At 48.3% G+C, this 22,100-nt stretch overlaps 1 protein-coding gene across 1 annotated transcript in view; it reads left to right on the top strand.

Annotated features, from left to right (window-relative positions):
- Nucleotides 1–551: 551 nt before the first annotated feature.
- Nucleotides 552–22,100, top strand: part of CDC42SE1 (CDC42 small effector 1) — a 49,394-nt gene continuing 27,845 nt past the window's right edge. The window contains exon 1 of the mRNA XM_081841514.1: nt 552–738. The gene's annotated coding sequence lies outside the window, so the exon portion shown is untranslated. The remainder of the gene's footprint in view (nt 739–22,100) is intronic.

Raw genomic sequence — 22,100 nt, 5'->3', positions numbered from 1 at the left:
GCTTTTGAACTGCTAGGTGGGCAGGAACCGAGCAACGGGAGCTCACCCCGTCACAGGGATTCGAACCGCTGACCTTCTGATCAGCAAGTCCTAGGCTCTGTGGTTTAACCCACAGCGCCACCCGCGTCCCAATAGCTTGTTTAGTTTATGCATAAATCTGGCACTTATCGGGCCCCTGAGAGTCTTGGCATCTTCGTGATACTGCCAGCCTGCTTCTTCTGCCAGCAGTGGCGTAGCATGGGGGGTGCAGGGGGGGCCGGCCACACCAGGCGCAACATCTGGGGGTTAGGGTTAGGGGGCGCAAATCCACGGGTTAGGGGGAGCAAATTACTTGCGTTGCCCCGGGTGCTGACAACCCACGCTACGCCACTGTCTGCCAGTAGTGATGGAGAGACCTTTGGACCCCCAAAGGCCGCCTTTCCTGGCTCCCTTTTTTCTGCAATGCCCCGGCCGCCCCCAAGTCAGCGCTCTTGCATCGCCTCTCCAAGGCGCACTGAAGCACCCGGGTGTGTTGTGTGTGTGCGTGTGTGTGTGCGCGCGCGCGCCTCTCTCTGTATGTGGAAAGTCCTTCTGAGCATTTCCTCCTTCTCACACGCAGCGGGGTGGAGAGCCACACCTCGTGCGCGGGGCTGGATTTCCCAAGGAAAGTTTCCATGCCAGTCTGAGCCAGGGAACTGGCTGGAGGCGAGAGAGGAAGGGGGTCGGAGGAGAAGGAGCCGCGCGCCCCAAGAAGACCAGGTAAGGCTGGATCCCCTCTTTTGCCTTTGGAAACTTTCTTCTCGGTTTTACGCCTGATCCTCTGTGCGCGCTGGCGACTAGCGGGACAGATAACTGCGCTTCGGGTTCTGCTCTTTTGTAAAACGCCTCTGAGCTCCTCTCTTACTTCAAAGGCTCCCAAATATGTCTGTGTATTCTTGTCCCTATTTTCTCCCCCCCCCAAAAAAAAAGTAAGCCTAGGAAGAACTGGGACCCGTGCTTTTGTCACAAACAATCTGCCTTTTGTAAGGGGAAAGCTTTTCGCGAAAGTGCAGGGAAACTCGCAAACTTAGGGCGGTGGAAGCCAACCCGGTCCTACTCGAGAGTAGACACTGTGAAATCGAGGGGCCAGGGTCTAGCCGTTCGTTTCAAGGGGTCTACTCTGAGTAGGGCAGACTTCGGCGTTGTGTGGCCATTCCGTGTTTGTTTTACGAAATAGACCTTTCCATTTTCTTTTAAATCCGCTTTCGCTTCAGACCTTGGGAGATGGCGTGTCCTTCCCAAGCCTCTCCCAAGTTGGGATTTCTTTTTATTTTTTAGCCAAAGGAAACTCCTGAGTCCCATTGATTCAGGGGGGAAAAATGGGTGTAAAAAATCTCTCAGCGTCCTTTGCCTAGAGGATTTTATTTTTTGAAAGCTGGTTGGCTAAATCCTTTAGCAAAATTCTCATCTTCTCTCTCTCTCTCTCTTAATCCCATGACACATTTTGAAAAAAAGTTTTTAAAAAAACTGAACCACCAACAGAAAGGAAAAAAAGAGGGGAAAGCCAAGAAGTCTCTGTCTGCCTCTTAATTCTTCCCCCGCCCCTTATTTCAAAGATATTTCTGGATTTTCCACTGTCTCTTGTTGGCCGGTCATAATAATTTTTTTCATCCATAAAGCAACATTAGATCCTTGACCTCCTTCCACAAACACACACCTTTTCCTAGGGGGAAAATTACTCAGCCCAAGGCTCATTCATGCTCCTAAAGAAAGCAAAGGCCTCTGCAAAAATTTGAATGCTTAAACCCTTTCCTAAAGTTGCCGCAACTCACAGCGGTTTTGTGTCACCTCTGGATTGTGGGGAGCAGGTGGGGCAGGTGGGTGGGAAGGTTGAAACCCCATAGCTCAGCAAAGTGTGGGCTGAAAACATCATACTGTAATTTCTGCAAAACTGGCCCACTTCACATTAGGCCCATGGTCTTCATGTGGCTTTTGGGAAAGCGCCACAACTCTGCCGGTAAGCGGTTTTGGACTTTGTGGGGGGGCTCAGACAGCCTCAGCACCCCTTTCCCCATCAGCTTTTGGGGAATGGGGGTTTGGAGAGGCCCTGCTCCCCACAGCTTTCTACATCATAATTTTTAGCTCACTCTTGAAACCCGGGGAGTTTAGCAAGATTCGAGGCCTCTCTCTGACAAAGGGAGCCAAAAAAATATATTTTTTTTGTACTTTTTTAAAGAAACAGTAGCCACTTCACAAAGCTGCTTACAGGCTCTTACAAAACCGTGCAAAAAGATTCCCCTCCCTCCACTCTACCCATTTCTTCTCCTCCTCCTCCCCCCCCCCATTTCCTTTCTCTAGATTTGACTCATTGAAGTCAGAAGAAAGAAACAGGCTTGTTTTGTACGGTTGCCTCTGTGTCTGAGAGGAAGACAAGGGCTTGTCAGCTCTGATTCCTCGCTCTGAAGTCAGGCCACATTTTATAGCTCTCCTCCTTGTGAGATTATAATTGTTTCTGAAACTCTTTGTGGGAACAGGGTATTGATGTTTTCCCCCTCATAGGGAAACACACACACAGTTTTTTGAAACATCCAACACATTGTTTCAAATTCACATCCCGAGTGTGGATCAATGTGGAAGTCTTCAACTATCAATATTTCTTTTTTAAAAATATGTTTGTTTATTGCGTTTGCGGAACACATTTTATCTTTAAAGTGGCATGCATGGTTCCACCCAGTGGCGTAGCGTGGGGGGTGCAGAGGGGGCCGGCCGCACCGGGCGCAACATCTGGGGGTTAGGGAAATCCATGGGTTAGGGGGTGCAAATCCACGGGTTAGGGGGCGCAAATCCATGGGTTAGGGGGCGCAAATTACTTGCCTTGCCCCGGGTGCTGATAACCCACGCTACGCCACTGGTTCCACTCCTCTCATTTAAACCCCACAACAACCCTCTGAGGTAGGTTAGTCTGAGGGAGGCAGGAACTAACCCCCACAATTTCACACCCAGTGATCTCCCGTGTGGCCAGGAGGGAGGATGTGAACCCTCCTCTCTCCCAGGTCCTAGCCTGACACTCTAACCACTAGAGCACACTACCAATTTCATCTTTTAGATGGAAATGAACCATTGTCCCCGGCACGTTTTTGTAGAATCCAAAACCTTTTCAGATTCACGTCCCATGCAATGTGTGTGGAGTTTTTTTTGGGGGGGGGCGAATTCTTTGACTTTCTTCTTTACACCCACCCCCCACCAATGTCTGCACACCATCCCAAAAACATTTTAACAGTGCAAGCTTTCTTGGGTGGGTCGGAAACCCCACTGAACTCCATTGCACTTCCCTCCTGAGTAAACAGGCCTACGAAGAGGTTGCGCTGTTGATTTGGGTGCCGTTGCCGTTTTTTAACAGAGAGACAGTTTGCAGTAGGCAGATAAAAAGACTGTCTTTACGCCTAGATATATATAAAAAAACAACAGAAGATGTTGAGAGGAGGGGGAAAGGGAAGAGAAATTGGAGAGACATGAGTTCTTAAAATGCAAAACTTTTCTCTTAGCTGCACAACTCTCCCAGCCAGAGCTATAAAAAAAAAAATCTGTTCAGTGTCCCAAAATGAAAGGGGGGTCCATCTCTCTCCCCTCTGCAGGCACCCCAAATTACTGCATTCCTGAGCTTTTGGGGGGCCCCTCCTTCAATATCCTCTCCGCTGTGGCACTGGATTAAAAAAAAGACGTTTAGTACTTTAGTTTCATTTTCCCCACGTGAACGAGAAGGTAATAGCTGCTTTGGTAACATTTTCCACCCCACCTGAGCAAAGTCCTTAAGAGATTTCCTCTCTCCTCTATCTGCACCCCTCACCCAAAAAACCCCCCACCCCATTCCGCTCCCCAACCCCCAGCCGCTGCTTCCTAGATCTTTCTCCTCTCCTCTGAATCCCACGCCCATGACGTGAGGTCAACTGGCTTGAAGGATTTCTCAACAGACAAGTCAGGGGCCTGTTAGGGCTTGGAGTGGGAATGACATGTGCTCTGGAGGCGGGAATATGACGGATCTCTCTGCCAACGTTAGAAACTCAGATGTATACTGTATGTTAATTGCTAAACGGCACCCTAAACCTTGGTTACAGTTGCCATAACGAAATGTCTAGGCACCCTTTTTATTTTGCAATGAAATTTATTATTATTTCTTTCATTTCTATACCTCTTTATTGGGACGCTGTGGCGCTAGGGATGATGTAGTCCCAAAACATCTAGAGGGCGAGTTTGCCTAGGCCTGATTTAAGCCAATCATAATATGTGGCTAATGGGATGCGGGTGGTGCTGTGGGTTAAACCACAGAGCCTAGGACTTGCTGATCAGAAGGTCAGCGGTTCGAATCCCCGTGTTGCTCAGTCCCAGCTCCTGTCAACCTAGCAGTTCGAAAGCACGTCAAAGTGCAAGTAGATAAATAGGTACCGCTCTGGCAGGAAGGTAAACGGCGTTTCCGTGCGCTGCTCTGGTTCGCCCGAAGCGGCTTAGTCATGCTGGCCACATCACCCAGAAGCTGTACGCCGGCTCCCTCGGCCAGTAAAGCGAGATGAGCGCCACAACCCCAGAGTCGGCCACGACTGGACCTAACGGTCAGGGGTCCCTTTACCTTTAATATGTGGCAAAGGAATTGACTGGGGCTGTTCAAATCCATCTGTGAAATTCTGTTTCTTCGACTCGGCTCTTAACCATCCTCTCTCAGTCCCCACTTCTAAACATCCTACATATCCCAAGGCTTCCCGCTCTGGAAACCCCATCGACATCAAATTTTCCAACCCTTGCCTTTCCCCGCGGCTTCAAATCTCCTCTCCCTCAGGGTCTCGGCTGGCAATCTTCATCCCAACCAAACAGACAGCATTCCCTTCCCTCACAGAGTCTGGCAGCAAACATTCCGTTGCTGCTCCTTATGTCCCTGAACAGTCGAATGTCTGAGTACTATGGGCGTAGCCAGGAGGGGCAGCTGCCCCCCAACCAAGTAAAAAAACCAAAACTTAACGAACTGACCACAGATAACACAGTTCTGCACCCCCTAACACAATAATAATTAATAATAATAATTTATTACTTACCGGTATACCCCGCCCATCTGGCTGGGCTTCCCCAGCCATTCTGGGTGGCTTCCAACAAAATATTAAAATACAGTAATGCATCAAACATTAAAAGTCTCCCTAAACAGGGCTGCCTTCAGATGTCTTCTAAAAGTCTGGTAGTTGTTCTTCTCTTTGACATCTGGTGGGAGGGAGTTCCACAGGGCGGGTGCCACTACTGAGAAGGCCTTCTGCCTGGTTCCCTGTAACTTGGCTTCTTACAGTGAGGGAACTGCCAGAAGGCCCTCAGAGCTGGACCGCAGCGTCCGGGCTGGATGATGGGGGTGGAGATGCTCCTTCAGGTATACTGGGCCATTTAGGGCTTTCAAGGTCAGCACCAACACTTTGAATTGTGCTCGGAAACGTACTGCGAGCCAATGTAGGTCTTTCAGGACCCGTGTTATGTGGTCTCGGCAGCCGCTCCCAGTCACCAGTCTAGCTGCCGCATTCTGGATTAGCTGTAGTTTCCTGCAGCCCTAAAATAAATCCTGCCTACGCATTCAAGAGTCCCTTCGTCTTGCAGAGTGTTTTGTGCTGTTCTTCAGGGCCTTGTATCTCTCAGTTGTACCTTACAGCCGCCCCACAGGAGTAGGTCAGTATTATAGACCCCCAGATCTGAGGCAGGAGGAGTGGAGGAGACAGAGTGAGGTGCACAAGGGCAGCTGAGCGATTGGATGGCAGAGATGAGATCCAAATCGGCGCACATAGGAGGTACTCAATTTGCCAGCAGGACTTGCAGAAAGGAACTAGGGATCTTGGTAGACCACAAGCTTAGCGTAAGCCGATGGTGTGATGCAGCAGCAAAAATAGCTCATGCAATTCTAGACTTGATAAACAGAAGTGTAGTGTTCAGATCAAGGGAGGAACTAGTACATGGGTAGGCAAACTAAGGCTCGGGGGCCGGATCCGGCCCAATCACCTTCTCAATCTGGCCCGCGGACAGTCCGGGGATCAGCGTGTTTTTACATGAGTAGAATGTGTCTTTTTATTTAAAATGCATCTCTGGGTTATTTGTGGGGCCTGCCTGGTGTTTTTACATGAGTAGAATGTGTGCTTTTATTTAAAATGCATCTTTGGGTTATTTGTGGGGCATAGGAATTCGTTCATTTTTTCCCTTCAAAATATAGTCTGGCCCCCACAAGGTCTGAGGGACAGTGGACCGGCCCCCTGCTGAAAAAGTTTGCTGACCCCTGAACTAGTACCAAACTTGCCAGGCAATTCTATGATTTTGTGACTATCCGCCTCGTCGCTTAGACCACGATCCTAACCCTGCTTACCTGCAAGTAAGCCCCATTGCATTTGCCAGGACTTTGAAGTGGGACTGGGATAGCTCCATCTGTAAAGCGTGAGACTCTCAATCTTAGGGTTGTGGGTTCAAGCCTCACTTTAGGCAAAAAAAATTTTTAAATTTAATTTTATTTTATTTCTATACCGCCCTATACCCGTAGGAAATTCTGCATTTCAAGGGGTTGGACTAGATGACCCTGAGGGTCCCTTCGAATTCTCTTGAGTCATATGTCTGTGGAAGCAGAGTAGAGGCACAAATCGGTAGCCTTTTCCTCCGTGAATTTGCCTGGTGGTTGCTCTGTTAAAGCCGTCCCAGTTGCTTCTTGTGGCAGGGAGTTCCACAGTTTGACTACGCCACCTTTCCTCCAAGGAGCTCTCGATGGCGTATGTGGATTTTGGAGGCGGTTGTGCACATGGCTTGTCCTCACCGTGACCCTGTGAGGTAGGTCAGGCCATGACTGGCCCTGGAGCTTCATGGCTGAAGGAGATGGATAAATAAAACTTTATTCGCATTAGCCAATGGCCATAGCAACAGTAAAACATTACAGTATACTCAGAAAAGGAAATTTGATATAAAAGCACAATTTAAAGTCCTGAATCAGCCGTCAGTTTGTTGTTGTTTAGTCGTGTCCGACTCTTCGTGACCCCCAGGCACTCCTGTCTTCCACTGCCTCCCACAGTTTGGTCAAACTCATGCTGGTAGCTTCGAGAACACTGTCCCACCATCTCGTCCTCTGTCGTCCCCTTCTCCTTGTGCCCTCCATTTTCCCAACATCAGGGTCTTTTCCAGGGAGTCTTCTCTTCTCATGAGGGGGCCAAAGTCTTGGAGCCTCAGCTTCAGGATCTGTCCTTCCAGAGAGCACTCAGGGCTGATTCCCTTCAGAATGGATGCGTTTGATCTTCTTGCAGTCCATGGGACTCTCCAGAGTCTCCTCCAGCACCAGAATTCAAAAGCATCCATTCTTTGGCGATCAGCCTTCTTGATGGTCCAGCTCTCACTTCCATACATCACGACTGGGAAAACCATAGCTTGAACTATACGGACCTTTGTTGGCAAGGTGATGTCTCTGCTTTTTAAGATGCTGTCTAGGTTTGTCATTGCTTTTCTCCCAAAACAGTCAGTTAGTGGCCCTTATTCTGATCGCCCCTGCTATGAACCTAGCAACCTTTGCTGTTATCTGCTCATTTTGATCCGATAGAAGTAAGGATATTGCGGCAGTGGCTGAGCTCCCTGGGATGGTTAGTACGAGTCGGGTGATTATCTCGTTCCTCAGGTCTTTGTAGAGAGTACAGGACAGGAGGACGTGTGCCGCTGTTTCGGTGCTGCCATCTCCACAGGGGCAAAGACGTTTCTCAGGCGGGATCTTTGGGAATCGACCCTCCAGTACCGCAGATGGCAAAACATCCAGTCTTGCAAGTGTAGAAGCACGTCTGCATTTTGGGATAATATGTTTGAGCAGATATGGGGCCAGAGAATCAAAATGGAGAGGTGGAAAATGAACATACCAAGGGCAGAATTTCCTTATACAGTGGTACCTTGGGTTAAGAACTTAATTCGTTCCGGAGGTCCGTTCTTAACCTGAAACTGTTCTTAACCTGAAGCACCACTTTAGCTAATGGGGCCTCCTGCTGCTGCCGCACACAATTTCTGTTCTCAGCCTGAAGCAAAGTTCTTAACCCGAGGTAATATTTCTGGCTTAGTGGAGTCTGTAACCTGAAGCGCCTGTAACCCGAGGTACCAGTGTTGTGGCCAGGTTGTTCTGGTGCTCGATATCTTTTAGACGTTGACCAGTTAGACTATTTGCTTTAGTGGGGTCCATGGCTGAACGAGGATTTGAACCCAGGACCTGGTCCCAACACACCAGCCGCTATGTCAGGGATAGGGATAGGAGAGGCAAGCCTTTCAATGAAAGCCTGGCTTAGCATTGCCGTCAGAGTGACTTCTTTCTGCCTCACTCAAGGCCCTTTTCCTTCCTAGCCTGTACCTCTGCCTGCCCCCCCCCCCCCCCCGCGATGAAGGCTCCCTTTGTCTGGAGCATGCAAGGCAACAAGGCGGATGTCTTGGCTGGGATGCCTCTGAAGACGCTGCCTCTGACCCCCCCCCCCTTGGGAAGGGTTAATTGCATGAGGACTTTTCTACTGAGATGTCTGCATTGCAGATTCGTGCAAACTTGAAAATCAAAACGCATGCATGGTTGGTCCTCCTTTGTTAGGCGGGTTAGGCTGGGGACATACTGACGAAGCTGACTGCCAAGGGATTCGGGGCAAAGGGAAAGGAAGGGCTTCTTCATGCAACACAAGAGTTAAACTGTGGAACTCCCTGCCACAGGAAGCGGCGATGGGCAGTTTTAAAAGAGGGCTGGGCAAATTTGTGGAGGGGAGGAGGCTGTCAAAAGCTACTTGCCACAATGGTTAGTAGTTTACCCCTTAATTTACACCCTTAATCTACAGTTTCCAAAATTTTCAGGGATGCTGTAAATGTGCTTTCGATGCATGGCATGGATGTGACTTAATAGCCACTGACAGATAATCTTCCCCTGTGAATTGGCCCAGGTTTAAAAATAATAATGATAATAATTTATTATTTGTACCCCGCCCATCTGGCTGGGTTTCCCCAGCCACTCCGGGCGCCTTCCATAAAGACCAAAAATACACTAAGATGTCACACATTAAAAGCTTCCCTAAACAGGGCTGCCTTCACATGTCTTCTAAAAGCTTGGTAGTTATTTTTCTCTTTGACATCTGGTGGGAGGACGTTCCACAGGGAGGGTGCCACCACTGAGAAGGCCCTCTGCCTGGTTCCCTGTAACTTGGCTTCTCGCAGCGAGGGAACCGCCAGAAGGCCCTCGGAGCTGGACCTCAGTGTCCGGGCAGAACGATGGGGGTGGAGACGCTCCTTCTGGTATACTAGACTGAGGCCATTTAGGGCTTTAAAGGTCAGCACCAACACTTTGAATTGTGCTCGGAAACGTACTGGGAGCCAATGTAGCTCTCTCAGGACTGGTGTTATGTGGTCTCGGCGGCCGCCCCAGTCATCAGTCTAGCTGCCACATTCTGGATTAGTTGTAGTTTCTGGGTCACCTTCAAAGGTAGCCCCACATAGAGCGCATTGCAGCAGTCCAAGCGAGAGATAACCAGAGCATGTGTCACTCTGGCAAGACAGTCCGTGGGCAGGGAGGGTCTCATCCTTCGTACCAGATGGAGCTGGTAAACAGCTGCCCTGGACACAGAATTGACCTGCACCTCCATGGACAGCTGTGAGTCCAAAATGACTCCCAGGCTGCGCACCTGGTCCTTCAGGGGCACAGTTACCCCATTCAGGACCAGGGAATCCTCCACACCCGCCCGCCTCCTGTCCCCCAAGAACAGTACTTCTGTCTTGTCAGGATTCAACCTGTTAGCCACCATCCATCCTCCAACCGCCTCCAGACACTCACACAGGACCTTCATAGCCTTCACTGGTTCTGATGTGAAAGAGAGGTAGAGCTGGGTATCATCCGCATATTGATGGACACCCAGCCCAAACCCCCTGATGATCTCTCCCAGCGGCTGCATGTAGATGTTGAAAAGCTTTCCAAGCCGTCCACACGAGGCCACGGGAGAGAGGAGGTGGGCGGGAGCAGGGGGCGGCAAGGCGTGTGAGTTGCAGCGAGGCACCTTGTGACCAGACCGCAGATGCCGTGTGTGACCAACAGAACCCAAAATAACCTCTTTGCAGAAGTGCCTGGGGTCTGGGCGGAAAACCCGGCTTTCGGTCAGTGCTGTCACTGGAATCTTAAAACCTCGGTCAAGCGCCCACCATCTGCGGCTAGCAGCTCTTGAGATCTCATCCTCCCCAGACAAAAATTAATTCTGCAGTGGGAAGAATCACTGTGTATATCTGTTTTCCCTTAAGGCAGCAATTCTCAACCTGTGGGTCCCCAGATGTTGTTGGACTACAACTCCCATCACCCCTAGCTAGCAAGGCCAGAGCTCAGGGATGATGGGAGTTGTAGTCCAACAACATCTGAGGACCCACAGGTTGAGAACCGCTGCAAGGTCTGTCTGTCTATCTACCTACCTAAAGGCAAAGGTAAAGGGACCCCTGGCCATTAGGTCCAGTCGTGGCCGACTCTGGGATTGCGGCGCTCATCTCGCTTTATTGGCCGAGGGAGCCGGTGTACAGCTTCCGGGTCATGTGGCCAGCATGACTAAGCCACTTCTGGCGAACCAGGGCAGCGCACGGAAATGCCGTTTACCTTCCCGCCGGAGCGGTACCTATTTATGTACTTGCACTTTGACGTGCTTTCGAAGTGCTAGGTTGGCAGGAGCTGGGACCGAGCAACGGGAGCTCACCCCGTCGCGGGGATTTGAACCACCAACCTTCTGATCGGCAAGTCCTAGGCTCTGTGGTTTAACCCATGTCCCACCTACCTACCTACCTATCTATCATCTATATATAATCTATCATCTATCTATCTATCTATCTATCTATCTATCTATCTATCTATCTATCTATCATCTATCTATCTATCTATCTATCATCTATCATCTATCATCTCTTGGTATTGATAAAGAGGAAATGGCTGCAATTTGGAAATTCACCAGAGTTCGGGGAGAAGAGATTGTGTGTTTGTATTTGTGCTCCTGAAGTTATATCGGGGAGGTTAGATGTGATCTTGCTCTCAGTCCTCTTTGCACTTGCAAAAGTTTCCAGGTGGACAGACCACTTCATTTCCACTTGGTGTCTGTCTCATTGCTTGCTGCTTAAAATCCGGTTGTTTTTCACCCCTCAAACGTTCCGGTTTATCTTGCGTCTAAATTTGGTCGCGCCACGCACACAGGCACACAGTTACATGTCCGTAAGAACATCAGGAGAACCCTACAGCTGGATTAGGCCAAAGGAGGCCGATCTATTCCCGCGTTCTGGTCTCACCGTGGCCAAATACCCTGAAGAACCTGGAGGACTAGATAGACTGCCTCTGGAGCTGGAGGTTCCATACGAACCTCAGGAGAGCCTTGCTTCTGGATCAGACCAATGGACCAGCTAGTCCCAACATCCTCTCCTCTCAGGGTCCACCCAGGTGCTTGTGGGAAATCCATTTGCAGGATCTGAGCACACAAGCACTCTCCCCTCCTGCAATTTCCAGTCCTCTCCCCCTCCACGAATTTGCCAATTCCTCTTTTAAAGCCGTCCAAGTTGGTGGCGATCACGGTCTCCTGTGGCAAGGAGTTCCACAGTCCCACTCTGCAGGAAGAAGGGCGTTTTCTCTCTCTCTCCTGAATCTTCCCACATTTGGCTTCATTCAGTGTCATCTGAAAAGAGAGGCATTGCTGGCTGGAGTCTGTTGGTGTCCTACAAAAGGAGTCAATTTGGAGATCTGCAGAGAACACACACACATCTACAGCATTAATTATTATTATTATTATTATTATTATTATTATTATTATTATTATTAATTATTTATACCCCGCCCATCTGGGTGGGTTTCCCCAGCCACTCTGGGTGGTTTCCAACAAAGTATTAAAATACAATAGTCTGTTAAACATTAAAAGCTTTCCTAAACAGGGCTGCCTTTAGATGTCTTCTAAAAGTCTGGTAGTTGTTCTTCTCTTTGACATCTGGCGGGAGGGTGTTCCACAGGGCGGGTGCCACTACCAAGAAGACCCTCTGCCTGGTTCCCTGTAACTTCGCTTCTCGCAGTGAGGGAACCGCCAGAAGGCCCTCGGAGCTGGACCTCTATGTCAGGGCTGGATGATGGAGGTGGAGATGCTCCTTCAGGTATACTGGGACGAGGCCGTTTAGGGCTTTCAAGGTCAGCACCAACACTTTGAATTGTGCTCAGAAACGTACTGGGAGCCAATGTAGGTATTTCTGGACCAGTGTTATGTGGTCTCGGCGGCCACTCCCAGTCCCCAGTCTAGCTGCCGCATTCTGGATTAATTGCAGTTTCCGGGTCACCTTCAAAGGTAGCCCCACGTAGAGTGCATTGCAGTAGTCCAAGCGAGAGATAACCAGAGCATGCACCACTCTGGCGAGACAGTCCGTAGGCAGGGAGGGTCGCATCCTGTGTACCTGATGGAGCTGGTAGACAGCTGCCCTGGACACAGACTTGACCTGCGGCTCCATGGACAGCTGTGAGTCTAACCATTACAGAAGAGACTAGAGCGGAGAAGCAGAAGGGATCTCATGATATCCGGTCAAAGAAGCCAGAACTCCAGACAGCTCTGGACTCAAGCCGACTGACCCTTTACTCGATGACCAGCTTTGGTCAGCTTCGGAACAGGGACACGGCAGAACCGTCCCCTGCCAGACCTTCGCAAACCCTTTCTGATCAAGGATCCGCTGTTACCCATCAACCCCCATCCTGGCAAGCGATGGGTGCAAACTCCAAAAAGCCCAGTGAGATGTTGCTGCTACCCAAACTCCCAAGAAAGAAGAAATAATAATAATAATAATAATAATAATAATAATAATAATAATAATAAATTATTTATACCCCGCCCTTCCCAGTTCAAAAACCGGGCTCAGGGCAGCTAACAACAAATTTAAAACACTTAATTATAAAAACAGCATAAAATACAGTATAAAAACATGAATGACGATAAAATTCAAAAATCAAAAATCAATTAGATAATCCCCAGGGCTAGCTGGCTGAATTGGTCCTACTTGGGCCAGCGAGGAGGCCAGGGGAGAATTAGCTGTGGGGTCTTAGAGCGGGTGATCTTCATAAAAGGGGAGGGGGAAATAAAAGATCAGGTTGAATTCAAATTAAAGGCCAGGTTCGTTAGCTCTGTCTTAAAGGCCCTGCGGAAGGAGGTTAAATCCTGCAGGGCCCTGGTCTCCTGGGACAGAGCATTCCACCAGGTTGGAGCCATCACTGAAAAGGCTCTGGCCCTGGTGGAGGATAGTCGGACTTCCTTAGGGCCCGGGACCCCTAAACTATGGTTATTCATGGACCTTAAGGTCCTCTGCGTGGCAGACCAGGAGAGGCAGTCCTGTAGATACAAAGGCCCTAAGATATCCTCTCCGTGCAGGATTAAAGGAACCCAGGAGGAGACCCTCTGGATCAGACCCAAAGGTCAGCTTCTTCCCTACAGCACCCTGCCAGATGCAGCCAGGGAAGCAGACAGGCAGGGCTCCTTTGCCGTTAACCTGTGGAACTCACTGCCACAGGAGGAGGCGACCACCACTGACCTGGCCGGCATTAAAAAAGGATTGGACAAATTCATGGTGGAGGAGAAGAGCTGCCGATGGCTACTAGCCACGATGGCTATACTTTGCCTCTCCTATCCTTCTGAATCCCAGTTGCTGGAGACCACAGGCTCAGATCTTGCTTGCGTGTTTCCCAGGAGAGGGACCTGGTTGGCTGCTGTGAGGACAGGATCCTGGGATAGCCGGGGTCCCCCTTGGCTGCCCAGTCCAGCCACAGGGCTCTTCTTAGGTGCTTGTGGAACCTCCAGCTGCAGTCACAGTCTATCTGGACCCCCTAGGCTCTTTGTCTGTCCACTGGGAGAACAGGGTGGCTGGGCCTCCACTTTGGCCTGATCCTGCAGCAGGGCTCTCGTGTTCTCTCTGGCAAGCAACCCGCTCAGCTGGGTGACCCGGAGCCAAGCAGAGACCAGTCCGTAGGAATGGCCGGGCAGCCGGCCTGAGCACTTTCCCTGCGCAAACTTACTGCAGATAAGGAGCTCCCCGCATTGCAAGACACCTCTGTTGCTTCCTGCCATGTCTTGAGCAACAGCTGATTTATTTTCTTTCTCTCTCTCTTTTTTGCAATTTATCCCCGGCCGCTGTGTAGCAACAGGCTCAAAACAGAAAGCAAGGAAGGGAGGGTGATGTGTCATGAGGCTCGCTTGCCTTTTGAGGAGGTAGGGTAAAAGAAGCAGGCAGATCGGCTGCTTGGCCTGCAGACGGTGCCAGGGTCAGTCCCCCAAAGCACCTCTAGGTACGGCCGCGAGAGACTCCCAGAGAGCCTCTGCCAGCCCGTGCACACAATATTGGGCTACATCAACAGGCAGCTTCCTGTTTAAGTCAGCTCTTGAATCAGAACCATGAGGACTAGGAAGTTGTTTTGGTTTTAGGGGAAGGACTGTAACTAACTGGTGGAGCACATGCGTCGTACGCCGAAGGTCGCGTGTTCGATCCTCAGGTAGGGGTGGGTGGACAAAGGGGCTTGACACCTGTGTTGATCTCCAGTCGCCGCTCGGGTTTTTACAAATGGTTTTGTTCCCCGATGTCATGAGGACTCCATAACTCTTGGAGGTAGGGAAACAAAAAGGAGCCAATTGCTTCTAACGGGAATCAACACACACACGTGAGTGTCGGCCGGCCTGCGGTTTTTAGATAGGCTCCACTTCACTATAAAGGGCGAAAGGCTCCACCAACTACCGTATTTTTCGCTCTATAAGACGCACCAGACCATAAGACGCACCTAGTTTTTGGAGGAGGAAAACAAGAAAAAAAAATATTCTGAATCCCAGAAGTCAGAACAGCAAGAGGGATCGCTGTGCAGCGAAAGCAGCAATCCCTCTCACTGTTCTGGCTTCTGGGATAGCTGCGCAGCCTGCATTCACTCCTTAAGACACACATACATTTCCCCTTACTTTTTAGGAGGGAAAAAGTGAGTCTTACAGAGCAAAAAATACGGTAATTCATTTTCAAATTAGGGGCAAAATCTAGGCCGCTTGTCTTCCCAGCTGTGCTCCGGGGTTTGGGGCAACGGACGTTCCCAACCCCAATTGGGATTTCCAGGGATAAGACCCGGGACTTTCCTCTGTGTTCTGCCCAGAGCTATGCCCCTTTCTTAAAGCACGATAGTAAGGTGCCAGTCCTCATGGTTTAAACAGGAAGATGCTCAAGCCAAGTTCCAAAACCATCCCACCGAGCTCTGGACCAGTGGATTCCCTGGGGTTTCCAAGGATGGGGGCATTCCCAGCCCTACCTGGAGACGCCAGGGAACGCCCCGGGACCTCCTATTGATACTACGTAACTTCCTTTAAAACCAACAGGAAGATTCTAGTCCTCATGAATGTGAGACGAGGTCTGATCTAGGCAGGAACTGAGGAGGTGTTTTCTATAGAGCCAGAAGCCACTTCTTCTTCTTCTTTTTGTTCTTAATCAAATAATATTTATTATTTTCAGCAGATTTGTTGTTGTTGTTGTTTAGTCGTTTAGTCGTGTCCGCCTCTTCGTGACCCCCTGGACCAGAGCACGCCAGGCACTCCTGTCCTCCACTGCCTCCCGCAGTTTAGTCAAACTCATGCTGGTAGCTTTGAGAACACTGTCCCACCATCTTGTCCTCTGTCGTCCCCTTCTCCTTGTGCCCTCCATCTTTCCCAACATCAGGGTCTTCTCCAGGGAGTCTTCTCTTCTCATGAGGTGGCCAAAGTCTTGGAGCCTCAGCTTCAGGATCTGTCCTTCCAGGGAGCACTCAGGGCTGATTTCCTTCAGAATGGAGAGGTTTGATCTTCTTGCAGTCCATGGGACTCTCCAGAGTCTCCTCCAGACCAGAATTCAAAAGCACCAATTCTTCGGCGATCAGCCTTCTTTATGGTCCAGCTCTCACTTCTATACAGCACTACTGGGAAAACCATAGCTTTTACTATACGGACCTTTGTTGGCAAGGTGATGTCTTTGCTTTTTCAGATGCTGTCTAGGTTTGTCATTGCTTTTCTCCCCAGAAGCAGGCATCTTTTAATTTTGTGGCTGCTGTCACCAGATAAACACAGTAAAAAAAAAAAAAAAAGATTAACAATAATAAAAACAAAGAAAGAATAAAAGAAAAAGAGAAAAAAGAAAAAAAGATACATACAGCATATTACCACTTAATTAATTAAAATTAAGTACCATCCATCTTCATAAACATAGTATTTGACTTCCTCGAATCTCTTCCATCCAAATTTCTTAGTAATTACATGTAGCAATTTCCAATATCAGTGTTTCAAAAGACTGTATCACAGTCCTAATCATATTACATAACTTTCCTTATCGTACATTTTCTTATTTATAAATTTAATTCCAGTTTAATCCTAGGCCTAATTGTTTCTTTCAAGTGGTTACATATCTTTAATATTACAATATTTATTCAAATAGTCTTTAAATTTCTTCCAGTCTTCTTCCAACCACTTCTGTATTGTCTGCACACTGGCTGGCAGCAGCGGCTGTCCTGGGATTCGGACAGGGCTCTCCCTCCCAGTTCTACCTGGAGAAGCCAATGGCGGGTCAAACCTTCTACGTGCCAAACAGCTGCTCTAGCCACTGTGACACAGCCCTTTCCCCCTCCAACTGTGCAGACCCAGCCTTCGTTGGACAGCGCCTGACGTTGTTCCACTGCTGAGTTGCCAGGCTCCTCTCCTGCCCACGGGGCCAAGGGCCTCTGCCCCATAAGTCCAACCTGCCCCCCACAAGCTGCTGGGTGCCCAGCCCCGCTTTCCTCGCAGGATTCAAACGGAGAGGGCGCCCAGCTCACTCTGGACGTGAGCCTCCCTGCCGACTCTGTGCACATCCTGTTTTCGTCCGACACTCGATCCCTTCCGAGAGCGAAGCCACCAGAGATTTGTTTTTTAAAAAGAGAGAAAGAAAGGGGGGCAGCCGAGGTTAAGGAAGTGAAATATCAGCCGTTGGTTTTCCTGGCCCCCTCGGGTGGCGTTTGTGCCGAACGGAAGGGGGCGGCCTGTTTTATTTTCGTCTCCTGCCTTTTACTCCAAGGGGCTCGAGGCCCCACCCCAATTTAAACAGGCCTGGGATCCACTGGTGAAAACGGGGCAATAATTTTAACAAATACGTTTAATCCCCTTGACAAAACTGTGAGGTGGGTCAGGCTGAGAGGCAGTGGCTGGCCTTCTAGGTTACCCCCATTTTGCTTCGTGGCTGAGCGGGGATTTGAACCCAGATCCTGGTCCGACACTCATATATTTATTTATTTATTTATTTATTATTGATACAGTAAGAAAAAAGAAAAAACGCAAATACGGTGGTACCTCGGGTTAAGTACTTAATTCATTCCGGAGGTCCGTTCTTAACCTGAAACTGTTCTTAACCTGAAGCACCACTTTAGCTAATGGGGCCTCCTGCTGCCGCCGCGCGATTTCTGTTCTCATCCTGAAGCAAAGTTCTTAACCTGAAGCACTGTTTCTGGGTTAGCAGAGTCTGTAACCTGAAGCGTATGCAAACTGAAGCATATGTAACCTGAGGTACCACTGTACCAAATTACACACAGGAATAACCATAGACACATAATTTTCTTAAGAAACAATAAAACACAAATTGGTCTTAAACCTAAAGACCCAACTTCCCGTCTATTCCATGTTTCAATTTCATATTATTTATTGCCAATACACACTTTTATCACAATTAAAACTTTTTCTTAATATATCTAATTTCTTTTAGCTGCCTTGCAACTATTACTGAAGTTCCTCGAATGCTGCAACAGAATTTAAACCACTATTTTTGTTTTTCAAATATTCTTTGAAAACCTCCCATTTCGAGACAAATTCCTGTTTCGATTTATTCTTTATTTTTTTCTGAGAGACCGTCTAATTCGGCGTATTCTGTCAGCTTTTGGATCCAATCTTGTATAGAGGGGATTTCACTACTCTTCCGCTTTGCCGCGGTCAGAACTCTCGCTGCCGCCGTCGCATATAAAAATATACCCTTCCTCTTTTGCGGAATATTCCTGGTCCGACACTCTTAACCGCTAGGTCGCACTAGTTCTTAGAGTGGGGCTTCAAAACTGTGTGTTTACAGGGGAGCCAGACTGGATTGGCCCTAGAGTAGGACCAGTGGGGCACTGCCCCACCAGCTTCGGTCTGCCCTCTGCCAGCCCTCGCTCGCTTGCCTTCATACTGACAACCAGTTTTGGGGGTGTCCGTTTCTCAGTGTTGCCTCTTCTGGAAGTCAGCAGCGAGGAAGGGGTCAGGGGCAAAAGTAGAATGGGATGGCTCTGCCCCCTATTGCCTCTGGCGCCCCCTACTGCCAGGCTCCCTACCTCCCACCCCGTCACGCATAATGGGACACCATGCAAGGAAGAGATTTGGAGAATCTCCCCAAATTACCATATTTTTTGCTCCGTAAGACACACTTTTTTCTTCCTAAAAAGTAAGGGGAAATGTCTGTGCATGTTATGGAGCGAATGCGTGGTCCCTGGAGCCGAATTGCCCAGGGGTGAAAAGCAGATCATCCTTTTTTCTTCTTCTTTTTTTTTGAAAGAGGGAAGGGGGTGTTGAAACAAAGCTGCTGATCGTTTGCTGATTGGGGAGAGAGATAAGGGACGCTAGAGATAAAGGAGGCTGCCTGGGAGGGGGGAGGTAAAGACAGCGAACTTGCAAGTAGAGGAGACAGGAAGACTAAAGCAATGAGGAGAGAAATTTGAAGAAAAGGAAGATCAAAAAACTGCTCCAGTTAAGGAAAAGACACTAAGGCAAACAAGAGGGAAGGGAGTGTTGAAAGGAAACAGCTAATCAGCAAGCGATCGGGAGGGAGATAAGGGATGCTAGCGATAAAGGAGGCTGCCTGGGAGGGGGGAGGTAAAAGCCCATGGATCCTCAGGATTTTTACATCGGGTCACCCCAAATTCACCATCAGATCACATATCCATGGCTACAGCCTGCACCAAAAAAATCACCCATCCACTGTTTCGTGGGGCCACAATGGCGCAAAAACGTGGTTACAATGCACGGATCCACATGGATCCTCAGGATTTTTGCACTGAGTCACCCCAAATCACATGTCTGTGGCCACAGCATGAACCACAGAAATCATACATCCCCTGTTTCGTTCAGAATATTTTTTTTCTTGTTTTCCTCCTCTAAAAACTTGGTGCATCTTATGGTCGGGTGCGTCTTAATGGAGCAAAAAATATGGTACTTTCCTTTTGCAGTCCTCTTCGGTGCCCTCCTTGGGCGCTTCTGCCAGACCAGGATGTGCTTTTGAATTCTTGAAGCTGGTTCTTGCTTCGTGGCGGAGGATGGAGGGGTGTTTGAGCGTGAGAGAGAAGGGATGGGGTATCAAAATCTCTGGCTTCTGCCTGGCAGGAATGCGGCCCCCGGAACGTCGCCCCTGGGAGAATGTGCGGCCCCCTTGTCCCGGGCTGACCTCTCGAGCCAAGTCTCCTCTTTCAACTGCTGCGTCATTTTAATAGGGGTTTATTATGATTATTATTATTATTGCCACATGTTGTAATGACTGGTGTTTATTTTTACACTGTAATGAGACTGCTTTTTATCGTGGGTTTTAATTAGGGACGAGCTTTGCGTAATTGGCTTTTAGTCTCCGTTAACGGTAGCCTAGTTCAGAGGACTGCTTTGGCTTCAAGCAGCATATATGTTAAGGAAGAATAATAAACACAGGTTATATACATATTGATATATATCTATATGTCTATAATCTATAGTTATCTCTCTGTATATCTGTATATGTGTGTATGTATCTATATATCTACATACAAACACACACAATTGCTGTGTCGACCCAAATCCTCCTCAAAAATATACACCTATTGAAATTTATTTTTTATTTTTAAATTTTATTTATTCAATTTATATACACCTTTTATCAACATTAAAAACACATTACAGAACATGAGTGATTAAAAACATAATAGAAAACATACTGACAGCCTAATAATAATAATAGAATTGGCGCCATGACTAAGGCGTCATCTTCATTATGCGTTTATTTATTTTTTAAAATAATATTTATTAAAATTTTAAAGGTTAGAAAAATAAAAAATAAAAATACCACATTAAACACAATTAAAACAAAAATAAAACAACACATCACAATATGAAAAAACAGAAAAATAAAATCCATTAAACAGAAACAAAAACACAAAGAAAAATACAGCAAATCTTCTCATTACTTATCTTTCATTAACTTATTTCCTTGACCTCCTCACACCTCCCTTTTTTGTATTCTAGATCAAATATCCATTTCAGCAAATCCTTTCCCTCTTTTAAAATTTTAGTCCTGTAAATTATCTTAATATGATGTAACTTTACTTTTCCTCCTTTCACCAATTAACAGTCAGTTATTCCCAAATCCTTTATATCATTCCTGCTAAAATCATATAATATTGTTCCAACATCCTTCTAACAGTTCTTAATTTTACAATGTTTCTGTAAATAGTCTTTAAATTTCTTCCAATCTTCCTCCACCAACTCTTCTCCCTGGTCTCGGATTCTGCCAGTCATTTCCGCAAGTTCCATGTAGTCCATCACCTTCATCTGCCCTTCATTATACGTTTAAAGCAGTATCATCCCAATTTAAACAGTTATGTTCCCCTGCAAAGCATCCTGGGAACTGTAGTTTTCACCGGGCGCTGCGACTCCTTAGGACCCCCCCATTCCCCACACAAAGCTACGATTCCCAGAGCGGTTTAACACTTCCCATTACTGTGATTTTATTGGTGTTAGCCGCCCTGAGCCCGGCTCTGGTCGGGGAGGGCGGGGTATAAATAATATTTATTTATTGTTGTTGTTGTTGTTGTTGTTATTATTATTGTTATTATTACAGTGGTACCTCAGGATGCAAACGGGATCCATTCTGGAGCCCCGTTCGCATCTTGAAGCGAACGCAACTTGCGACTGTATGAGTCATGATTCGCCGTTTCTGTGCATGCACGTGACGTCATTTTGACCATCTGCGCATGTCGCTGCGGAGCGCAATCCGAAAGTGCTCATCTTGAAACATATTCAACCCAAGGTATGACTGTACAGTGGTACCTCGGGTTAAGTACTTAATTCGTTCCAGAGGTCCGTTATTAACCTGAAACTGTCCTTAACCTGAAGCACCACTTTAGCTAATGGGGCCTCCTGCTGCTGCCGTGCCGCCAGAGCACAATTTCTGTTCTCAGCCTGAAGCAAAGTTCTTAACCCGAGGTACTATTTCTGGGTTAGCGGAGTCTGTAACCTGAAGCTTATGTAACCTGAAGTGTCTGTAACCCGAGGTACCACTGTATTACAATGCCATTTTAAACGTATGGCACAGATGGGTCCTCAAGGAAGACCATTTGTTTTGATGGATCTGCTTTGGCTAGGACATAGTAAGATCCCATTCTGAGGGAAACTGTATCTCGTCAGCGAGCCAGATTCTTACGTTAACACCCACCTTGGGCTTGGGCCGGCGGGCGGGACCACAGCCCTGCCAATCAGTCGCCTGGCAGCCTGACCCCAAAGCGACATCACCAGCCCTGCACACCTGATGCAGGTGGCAGGGGTGGCTAAGCAAACTGCTCTTTCACCGCGTAATTCCTGCCTCCAAAAACAGCCCGCCTGGATTCCCACGTCTCAGGTTCCTTCTTATTTATTTTCTGCCGCCCCACCCCGGTCCAGGTGGAGAGATGAGTCAGAGGTGAGCAGGTTGAGGCAGGAAGGTGAGTCAGTTTGGGCCAGGAGGGCTGGCCTTTCGCCTCGGGGAGGCCAGTCGTGCCAGGGCAGGTCGGATCCGTACTTCCCCGCCTCTCTGTAACATGGCAGTTACTTCTCCTCTCTGAAACGAGGGCAGATGGGGCTTTTTGGAGAGGCGAGCCGGTGGGAATAAATGCCTGCATGAACACTGCTTTATTTCCTTTGTGTGATGCTTCTGAATTCTGGTGCTGGAGGAGACTCTTGAGAGTCCCATGGACTGCAAGAAGATCAAACCTCTCCATTCTGAAGGAAATCAGCCCTGAGTGCTCACTGGAAGGACAGATCCTGAAGCTGAGGCTCCAAGACTTTGGCCACCTCAGGAGAAGAGAAGACTCCCTGGGAAAGATGTTGGGAAAGATCACAAGG

This window comes from Podarcis erhardii (genome assembly GCF_964252035.2).
Source record: "Podarcis erhardii genome assembly, chromosome: 15".
Taxonomy (NCBI): domain Eukaryota; kingdom Metazoa; phylum Chordata; class Lepidosauria; order Squamata; family Lacertidae; genus Podarcis; species Podarcis erhardii.
Note: the sequence above shows the minus strand (reverse complement) of the source record. Positions and strands in the feature narration are given on the sequence as shown.